Source organism: Elgaria multicarinata, chromosome 8, assembly GCF_023053635.1.
Source record: "Elgaria multicarinata webbii isolate HBS135686 ecotype San Diego chromosome 8, rElgMul1.1.pri, whole genome shotgun sequence".
Taxonomy (NCBI): Eukaryota; Metazoa; Chordata; class Lepidosauria; order Squamata; family Anguidae; genus Elgaria; species Elgaria multicarinata.
Window position 1 is genome coordinate 109,357,263 of NC_086178.1, and position 9,211 is coordinate 109,366,473.

Sequence of the window (9,211 nt, forward strand, 5' to 3'; positions counted from 1 at the left end):
TAATGCAGTGGTTCTCAACCTTTTTTGCTCCATTCCCCCCTTTCACCATTGTTCAGAATATAATTCCCCCTGCCCAAGATAGTATAACTCAAAAGGTGCATTCCAAATAATATGCATATAATATGTAAAATCTTTTATTTTTTTCTATATTAGTCCCATTTAAAGGGGCAATGCAAAGCATTGCCCTTTTACATTCTCAGCTCCCATACTTTGCATTGCCCCTTTAAATGGGAAGCTTGAAACTTCTGGGATTGCAAGGGAGGGAGGGAAAAGAGAGCAAAGGCTTGGCTTTTGCAGACAACATGACGCTTGTCTGGGACGTTTTTAATAACATGTGTAGGAAGGCACAATCTAGGGTGACCATGTTTTGGAAACCAAAAAGGAGGACAACATGGTCGCCCCCAAGGGGGCGTGTCCAGTACCAAGGGGGTGTGCCCACCCGAACATAGCCTTGGTCACATGTCTGATTTTACAGCACACATTTAAGACAAATCTGTTCTACATAACATCTTAAAGTTAAAATCACTGAAATAAAGAACAAGTGAGAGATTCAATGTATCTGAAATTAACTTCACTCACTCCTACTTTTGTAGGTTTTGCTGTACTTTGAAGCTTTTGCTATACTCTCTGTGTTACATTCTCCCCTTCCCTCAAATATCTTTTCTGACTGTATCTTCACTCATTGCAAGCTGCTGTTGTTGTTAACAGGGTTTGCTACTGACCCCAGATCTGTTTCAAATTTGGTACAGCTAAAGCTCTACCTAAAAGCTATCATGGTGCCAACTTTCAGCTCTTTATCTTTAAAAATGACGATTTTAAAAATAATTTTAAAACCTCATTTTTTAAAAAAATTCCTAAAAAATCAATGGATGAACAGATCTGTTTCAAATTTGGTGTGGCTAAAGCTCTACCTAAATCATATCATGGTACAAAGTTTCATCTCTTGATCTTTAAAAATGAAAATTTAAAAATAATAATTTTAAAACCTCAATTTTTTAAAAAAATCTTAAAAAATCAATGGATGAATGGATCTGTTTCAAATTTGGTATGACTAAATCCCTTCATAAGAGCTACCATTGTGCCAAGTTTCATGTCTTTATCTTAAAAAATGACGGAGTTATAAGCATTTTTTAAAATTCCCATTAGAGCTGTTCTTTGAAAGAAAATCCGGATTCCCCCCCCTCCCAGATTTGTCATCAAAACCCCGGACAAATCCAGGCAAATCCGGTCATGTGGTCACCCTAACACAATCTACAGGACATCATACTTTGCTGAATAGTGGTCTGAATTCCCCCCCTGGAATCCTAAAATTCCCCTCCGGGGGTGGAATTCCCCCCTTGTTGAGAACCCATGCTATAATGAATATGTAATACAAGTAGGATTAGCAGGTTAAATAATGAAATTAAATTACACTACTTAGAAGCAAGAATGGCATAGAGTTTCCAGCAAATGTCAATGATTTATACATAAGAGCCAGTGTGGTGTAGTGGTTAGACTGGGAGTTGGGAGATCCGGGTTCTAATCCCCACTTGGCCATGAATCTCACTGGGTGACTTTGGGCCAGTCACAGACTCTCAGCCCAACCTACCTCACAGGGTTGTTGTTGTGAGGATAACATGGAGAGGAAAAGGATAACGTACGCCGCCTTTAGTTCCTTGGAGAAAAAAGCCGGGATACACATGTAATAAATAAATAAGTGACATACGAACTTTCTGTCATTTATCTTTTAAAACTAAGGTAAAGCTGTATGTTACAATAAATCTGAGGCTGCCACTGAAAATGGCAGACTTGTGTCAATATCCCTCTCTCCTCTATTACCATGTATTAAAACATGGCCCATGGCTGTGACATAATTGCAGTGGTCATTTCCCCTCCCTGTCAGCTTTAGCCAATGATGCTGGAAGCAGAGACAGGAAAATGCACAGTGTAACGTAATGTGCCATCTCAATGGAAGATAAATTGCTCCACATGTCACAGAGGGGGAAATACGATTATGGGGCTGTCAAATTTTATAACAGCCTTTCCCAACTTATCGCCTTCCAGATGTTTTGGAATACAACTCTCATCAGTCCCAGCCAACCTGGCCAAGGTGACAATGCCATCACTTTCAGTATGTAGCTCTGCCTTGCATGAAGCAGGCTTTCAGGTGTCAAGACCATGGGCTTGTCTACATGAAGTGTTTGCCCCAGGGTGGCTTTGCAGCCGCCATTGCGAAGCCATCCCGGGGCAAACCCCAGAAACTCAGCTGAAAAAAAGTTGGGCACTTAACCCGGAGGCTTGTCACAGCCCATGGCGCCCCTTGATTGGTCACCATGGGCTGGACAGGGAAGGGGGCGGACTTCCAGAGAGCCCTGTGCCCCATGGAAAATAATTTTTAAAAACGGCCTCTTCAAAAATTAAAAAGGTAGGTTATGCCTACCAACAATAAACCAGAGCAGGTTCTCAGCATCTAGCATCCACAGTCAGGTGCCAGGGTCCCAGTGGCACAGATTGCCCTGTGCCTGCAAGCTGCAGACCTACAATACCCTGAAGTTATGTTACATTAGGGAATTGTGGGGAAATTAAAATAGGGGCTGGTTGTTTCCCACTCTTGCTGCTAGGTAAACCCACCAATGTAAGAGGGGCACCACCAGAGGCTATTGTGTTGAGGGCTTCATCAGGCCTGGAGACGGCCCTGCAAGTCAGAAAGTACTCTCTGCTCTGAGTTTAGGGCATATTACCTGGTCTGAGCAAGTAGAGTTCAGACCAGCCTGTCTTGATGAGGGGTTTGCCCTGGGGTGGATCCACAGTGGTGGCTGGTCCTCTATATGATGCAGCCGCCATCGCAAAGCCATCCAGAGGCAAAGCCCCGAAGCTCCAGTTTTAAAAAGTCGGGAACTTCCAGAGGCCTTTTTCATGCCAGGGACGCGCAGAACCGCATCTCCCGTCTGTCACCGTCCTCCAGCTTTCCACTGGAGGCATGTCCCCCCACCCATGGCGAACCGTGATTGGTCACTGGGCGGGCCGGGGGAAGAGGGTACTGCTGAATGGCTGCTGGACCGCCTCCACAGACCTTGTGGGACTTTGCATATATAAAGAGTAAAAAATACAAATGCAAATGGCGCACCGGCACACCAGGACAGTGGGGAGATGGCTGCCCGTCTCCGCACCTCTCTCCGCACCTTATGCAGCTTCACAGTTAGAAACGTTTAAAAACCAACAACCCCAAAACACCGCCACTGTCAAGACACCCCCTCAGATTATTTTGGAGTTTTCCCACTTCACTTTTCTTGTCTCTTTTCTCTATAGCTGAGCTCTGACACCAGAAATGACTTCAACTGAGAGGAAAGCACTTGGGGGAAGGAACTGTATGGTGGAAAGTGAAAGGAGGGTTCAGTACCCCCCCTCACCCTATTATTATTATTATTATTATTATTATTATTATTATTATTTATACTATTTATTTGTATCCCGCCTTTTGCCCAATACTGGGCCTCAAGGCGGCCTTACAAAATTTTAAACATATACATTTTAAACCTAGGAAAAGAAATGTACAATTTTTTTAAAAATTACAATGTTAAAACATTAAACGTTTAAAATACATGACAATTTTACAAGTCCTTAACATAGACGGAGGACCAGATTATTCCCCAAAGGCCTGCTGGTACAAACAAGTTTTTGCCTGCTTCATCAAGGAGGGAGCCACCCTAGCTTCCCCAGGAAGAGAGTTCCAAAGCACTGGAGCAGCCACCGAGAAGGCCCTCTCCCATGTTCCCACCAAGCGCGCCTGTGAAGATGGTAGAACTGAAAGAAGGGCTTCTCCAGAAGATTTCAAAGCACGGGCAGGCTCATAAAGGAGAATATGGTCTTTCAGATAACTTGGACCCGAGCCATATAGGGCTTTATAGGTCATAACCAGCACTTTGAATTACCCATGTACCCATTTGCTGTCAAAATCAGACCCCTGAGCCCTTCTTCTATGTGACCAGTGTGGTTCCATGTTTAACCACATGGAACAGCTGCCAGGTTTGAGGGGGCCCTGGGCCAGGTCTCCTCCACGATGCCCTGGACCCTCTACACTGCCCTGGCTACCCCACTTCCTGACCCCCTAACTGCTTTGCTCTTCTCCCTCCTCCTGCAGCTGCCCTCCCGACACCACTCTCGCTCCCAATGCACTGCAGCTGCCGCCCCCATCATTTGCTGCTCACTCTGGTGTCATTTGGGGGTGAGGGCACAGGCTGCAGTGCCACAACTCTCTGCCCCAAAGTCCATGCCTAATGGTGCCATTGACTGCTCTTGCTGTCACATCTAGTCTAGTTTGATCCTTACTCACCCAATCTTTTAATAATTTATAATTTACAACCTTCAGATTTCAAATATAGCTTCTGATTTAATGTAAGTTCAGAAATGGAAAAGAAATGACAGATATATTAATCCATATTTATTGCAAAAGATCCACTGAGTTCAATAAGAAAAGAGCATGATTAAGTTGCAAGGAGAGATGTCTTTGCTATACAATTATGGATGGTACGGAGAAAGTAGATATACGTAATTCCTTCCCCCCCTTCCTCATACACTTTATTCTAGAATCTGGAGGCATCCAATGAAGTTGATTGGCAAAAGATTCAGGACAGGAAAAGAATGTATTTCTCAAAAAAAAAAAAAAAGTAACTTGGAGTTTGATGCCCATTAGAAAAGATTGATCCAATTAGAAGACCAGAATCGACGATCTACGCTTCGGATTAATTTTTTTGTTGAAATATCAGGAGAGGATTTGAGAAAAGTAATTTTGCGTTGGTTTAAAGAAATGATGCCTGATTTGGAAATAAAGGATTGTAAAGTGGACAGAGTTCACAGGGTGGGAGGATTAAAATTCAGAGGTGCAACAAGAGATATCCTGATGAAATTTGGCAACTATTATAAAAAAGAGCAAGTTATGAAGAAATTGAGGTTTTTGGCTCTGATACAATTTCAAGGCACTTCAGTGCAAATTTACAACAATCTTTGTCAGCAAACACTTAACTGGAGATGCAGCATCAAACCAATAACTGAAATATTAAGGAAGAATGTAATAATGTATTCCTGGGGTTACCCTGTTTTTCTAAGGTTTACGCATGGTGGGAAGCAATACAGAGTAACCTCTTTGGATCAGGGCAAGGAGTTGTTGAAGAGTCTGGGGTTGCATGATGGCGCAAGTCCAAAAAAAGTAGGTGGGGGAGAAAGTGAAGCTGGAGCATCCAGGATGTGATACTTTTGATAAATTGATAATGAGATAATAGTATAGAAGTTTGTTTGTTTTTAAAATAGAGGGCTTACTGGTTCAGGGCTGTGGGCTGTCTCTCCTCCCACAAGGGTAAGATTATGGCCGGAGTGATAGACTTACGGGGATTTAGAGGGGAAAGAGGTGGGTGGGAGGGTGGGGGGGAGAGTTATGGTTGGGTGGGAGGGAGGGGTTTGAAGGGGTTTTATGTTTTTATGTATGTGAATTTGATTTGCAGAGCACAAGGGATCAGAAGGATTATCAAAAGGCTGAATATGGATAAGAAAATAAAGATATCAACGCTTAATGTTAAAGGTCTGGGGGCAGTCATGAAAAGGAGGAGAATTGAACAAATGCTAAATAGAGAAGGATCTGATAGTATTTTCCTGCAAGAAACGCACCAAGTAAGGGATGGGGTAAATGAAATACGTATGAAATGGTCAGTCTACTATGAAAAGTCATTGGGGACTTCAAAAAAAATGGAGTGGCTGTATTGATTTCAAAAAGAAGTGGATTTATTTTAGATAATATAAAAAAGGATAGCAATGGCAGATATCTTATGATAAAGGGTCAAACTGAAGGTAAAGAGTATACGTTGGTTAATGTTTATGCCCCTAATGAGAGACATAGAGAGTTTTATAAAGAATTATTTAAAGAAATAGAAGAATTTAAGGAGGGATATGTTATTTTAGCTGGAGATTTTAATATGGTTATGGATAATAGATTGGATAGGTCAAACCCCACTAGTGCTGAAAAGAGAAATAATATTACTATATTGAATAAATTGGTAAAAGAAAAAGATTTTGTGGACTGTTGGCATTTACTTAGGGGGGCGGACCCTGGTTTTTCATATTATTCTCCAGTTTATCATACGTATTCCAGGATAGATCACATTTTTGTTTCAAAAGAGTTTGCAACTAAGGTTTGTAAAATGGAATTGGGGGTAATTAAAGTAACAGATCACGCATTGCTAAGTTTAGAATTTACAGTTAGGAAGGATTATAGAGAAGCGTTTAGGTGGAAAATGAATACAAAGATATTGAAACATAATAAAGCGGTAGAAAAAATGCAAAGGGAATTGTCAGAGACTTGGGAAATTAATGAAAAGGGAGGAACGGCAAGGGCAGTTGTTTGGGATACCATGAAGGCGGTAACAAGAGGGATTTGTATTAGAGAAATGTGTAATTTAAAGAGGCAACAAGTGGCATTGCAGGAAAAGTTAGAGGAAGAGATTAGGAATTTGGAGAAAGATTATTGGCAATTTAAAAATAAACATAAATTAATAGAAATACAAGCAAAGAAAAAAGAATTAGAGAATATAAATTTAGAGGAAGTTCAGAAAAAATTAATTTATATGAAAAGAGAGTACTTTGAAAATAGTAATAAAAATTCTAGATTGCTAGCTAGACTCACACAAAAGGAAAAAGCTAGGAATGGGATAGGAATATTGAAACATAAACAAGGGAATTATTGTCATATAATGAAGGGTCAAATAAAAAATTTTCAAGAATTTTATCAAGAATTATATAAGGAAAAGGATACTCAAAAAAAGAAGATGGAAGTTTATATAGAAAAGTATATAAAGAAGGGAATGGAAATAGAATATAAAGAGCTAATGGAGAGGATAATATCTCAAAGAGAAACTGAAGAGGTTATTGAGAATTTGAAAGTGGGTAAATCACCTGGGGTAGATGGTTTAGGACCGGAATATTATAAAGTTTTAAAACGTTTTTAGTACCAAAATTATTGAAGTTATATAATGCCATATTGGAAGGAGAGAGGATACCAGAATCATGGGAACATTCATTGATAATTTTAATTCCAAAACCAGATAAGGATTTGACTGTCCCTGATTCATATAGACCTATCTCGTTAATAAATCAAGATGCTAAAATTTTCTCAACTATTTTAGCAAAACGGTTAAATAAATTTATAGCTGAATATATAGGGGAAGACCAATGTGGATTTGTAGCAGGTAGACAAATGTATAATTTAGTGGGAAGAGTTTTAAATGTAATACAGGTGATAAAAAAGTCTAAGACTAAAGCGGGAATTTTGGCATTGGATATTTTTAAGGCTTTCGATTGTGTGAGCTGGCAGGCATTAAAGATGGTTTTAAATAAAATGGGATTTGGAAATAAATTTAAAGCTATAATAGAACAGTTATACTCTCAAAATACAGCCGTAGTGGTAGTGAATGATGGAGTTATGGATAAGATACGACTAGCCAGAAGGACAAGACAAGGATGTCCACTCTCGCCTGTCCTGTTTGTAATGGTTATGGAATTATTGGCAAACGTAATAAGAGATGATGGGGAGATAGAAGGAATAGGTGGTATTAAAAAAATAAAATTGAATATGTTTGTGGATTATACTTTGCTAACTATTAAAAATCCAATAAGAAAGATGGAAAGAATTAAACGGCAATTGAGAGAGTTTGAGGAAATTACTGGGTTAAGAATAAATTGGTCCAAATCAGAGATAATGTTATTTAATTATACTAAAAAGGAAGAGGAGTGGGAAGGAAAGGGAATAGAAATGAGAGTTAAAGAACAGATTAGATATTTGGGAATTAGAATTACAAAAAAATTAGAGAGTTTAGAGAAGGAGAATTTAAATAGTTTTTAAAAAGGAGAGTTTAGTAAAAATGGAAAAATATAAAAGATTAAATTTATCATGGTTTGGAAGAATAGCATTAATAAAAATGAAGATTTTAGCAAAGATCAATTTTGTGTTTAGGATGCTACCAATAAAAATTTCAGAATTAGAGTTAAAAAGTTGGCAAAATATCATAAATAATTATTGTAATGGGGATAAGAAAGCGAGGGTAAATAAGAATAAATGGTATTTAAGCCAAAAAAAGGGAGGATTGGGTCTCCCAAATATTAACCTATGTATGTAGCTAATAGGTTAAGACATATTGTGGAAGCAATTATAGGAGTAGGAGATTTAAATTGGATGGAGGATAAAACTACAAGTAATATAGAGGTGAAGTTGGAAAATGTATTTTTTAGGGAAGGAGGAAAAAAATGGGGTGAAAGTATAGGTAATCCGCTCTTGAAGTTTCACTGGGAAATTTGGAGTAAATATAAAAGGGAGTTGCTTTCGAGCGGCTCCCCTTTATCACTGGTAATAATGTTAAAGAATTTCCCTGAGGACTTAAAGAGTAGATTAAGTAAAGTTTTAATAAAAATAAAATGAAATTAAGGGAATGGTTAAGAGGGATGAATACAAGAGAGGACTTGGAAGAGGTCTTAAAAGAAAAAATTAACTTGGTTAAATTATTGGCAACTAGAACAATGGACTAAAAATTGGGTAAGAGAAAATGGAGATTGTAGAGAGTTGTCGAAGTTCGTCAAAAAAGAAACTGATAAAGGAAAAAATATAGTGACAAAAGGATTAATGAGCGAAATATATAGAATATTGCTTGAGAAAGGGTTGATGGATAGTTCAGGGAAAGTGGTTTGGGAGACAGATTTGAAGGTACAGATAGGACAACAGAGTTGGGATGGATTATGGAGACAAAGAGTGTTGAGAAATATGTCAGTGAGAATAAAAGAGAATTATTATAAAATTATATGGAGGTGGTACCTAACCCCGGTTAGATTAAACAAGATAAATAATCAACATTCAGCAAATTGTTGGAGAGGTTGTGGGGGGAAAGGAACGTATTTACATATGTGGTGGGAATGCAAATATGTACAAAAATTGTGGAAGATGGTGTTCTTGGAGATTGAAGAAATTGTGGGAATGAAGATAGAACGAACACCAAGAGTTGCATTACTGTCACTATTTGGACTTAAAATGTAAAAATGTAAGGAATTGATAACGAATTTGCTGACTGTAGCATGGCTGATTGTAGCTAGGAACTGGAAGATTCAAGGGGATTATTGTACTGAAGAATGGTATAAAGAAGTATGGGATATAGCTATTAATGACAAATTGACATGTAATATTAAAGTGAGGAGAGGT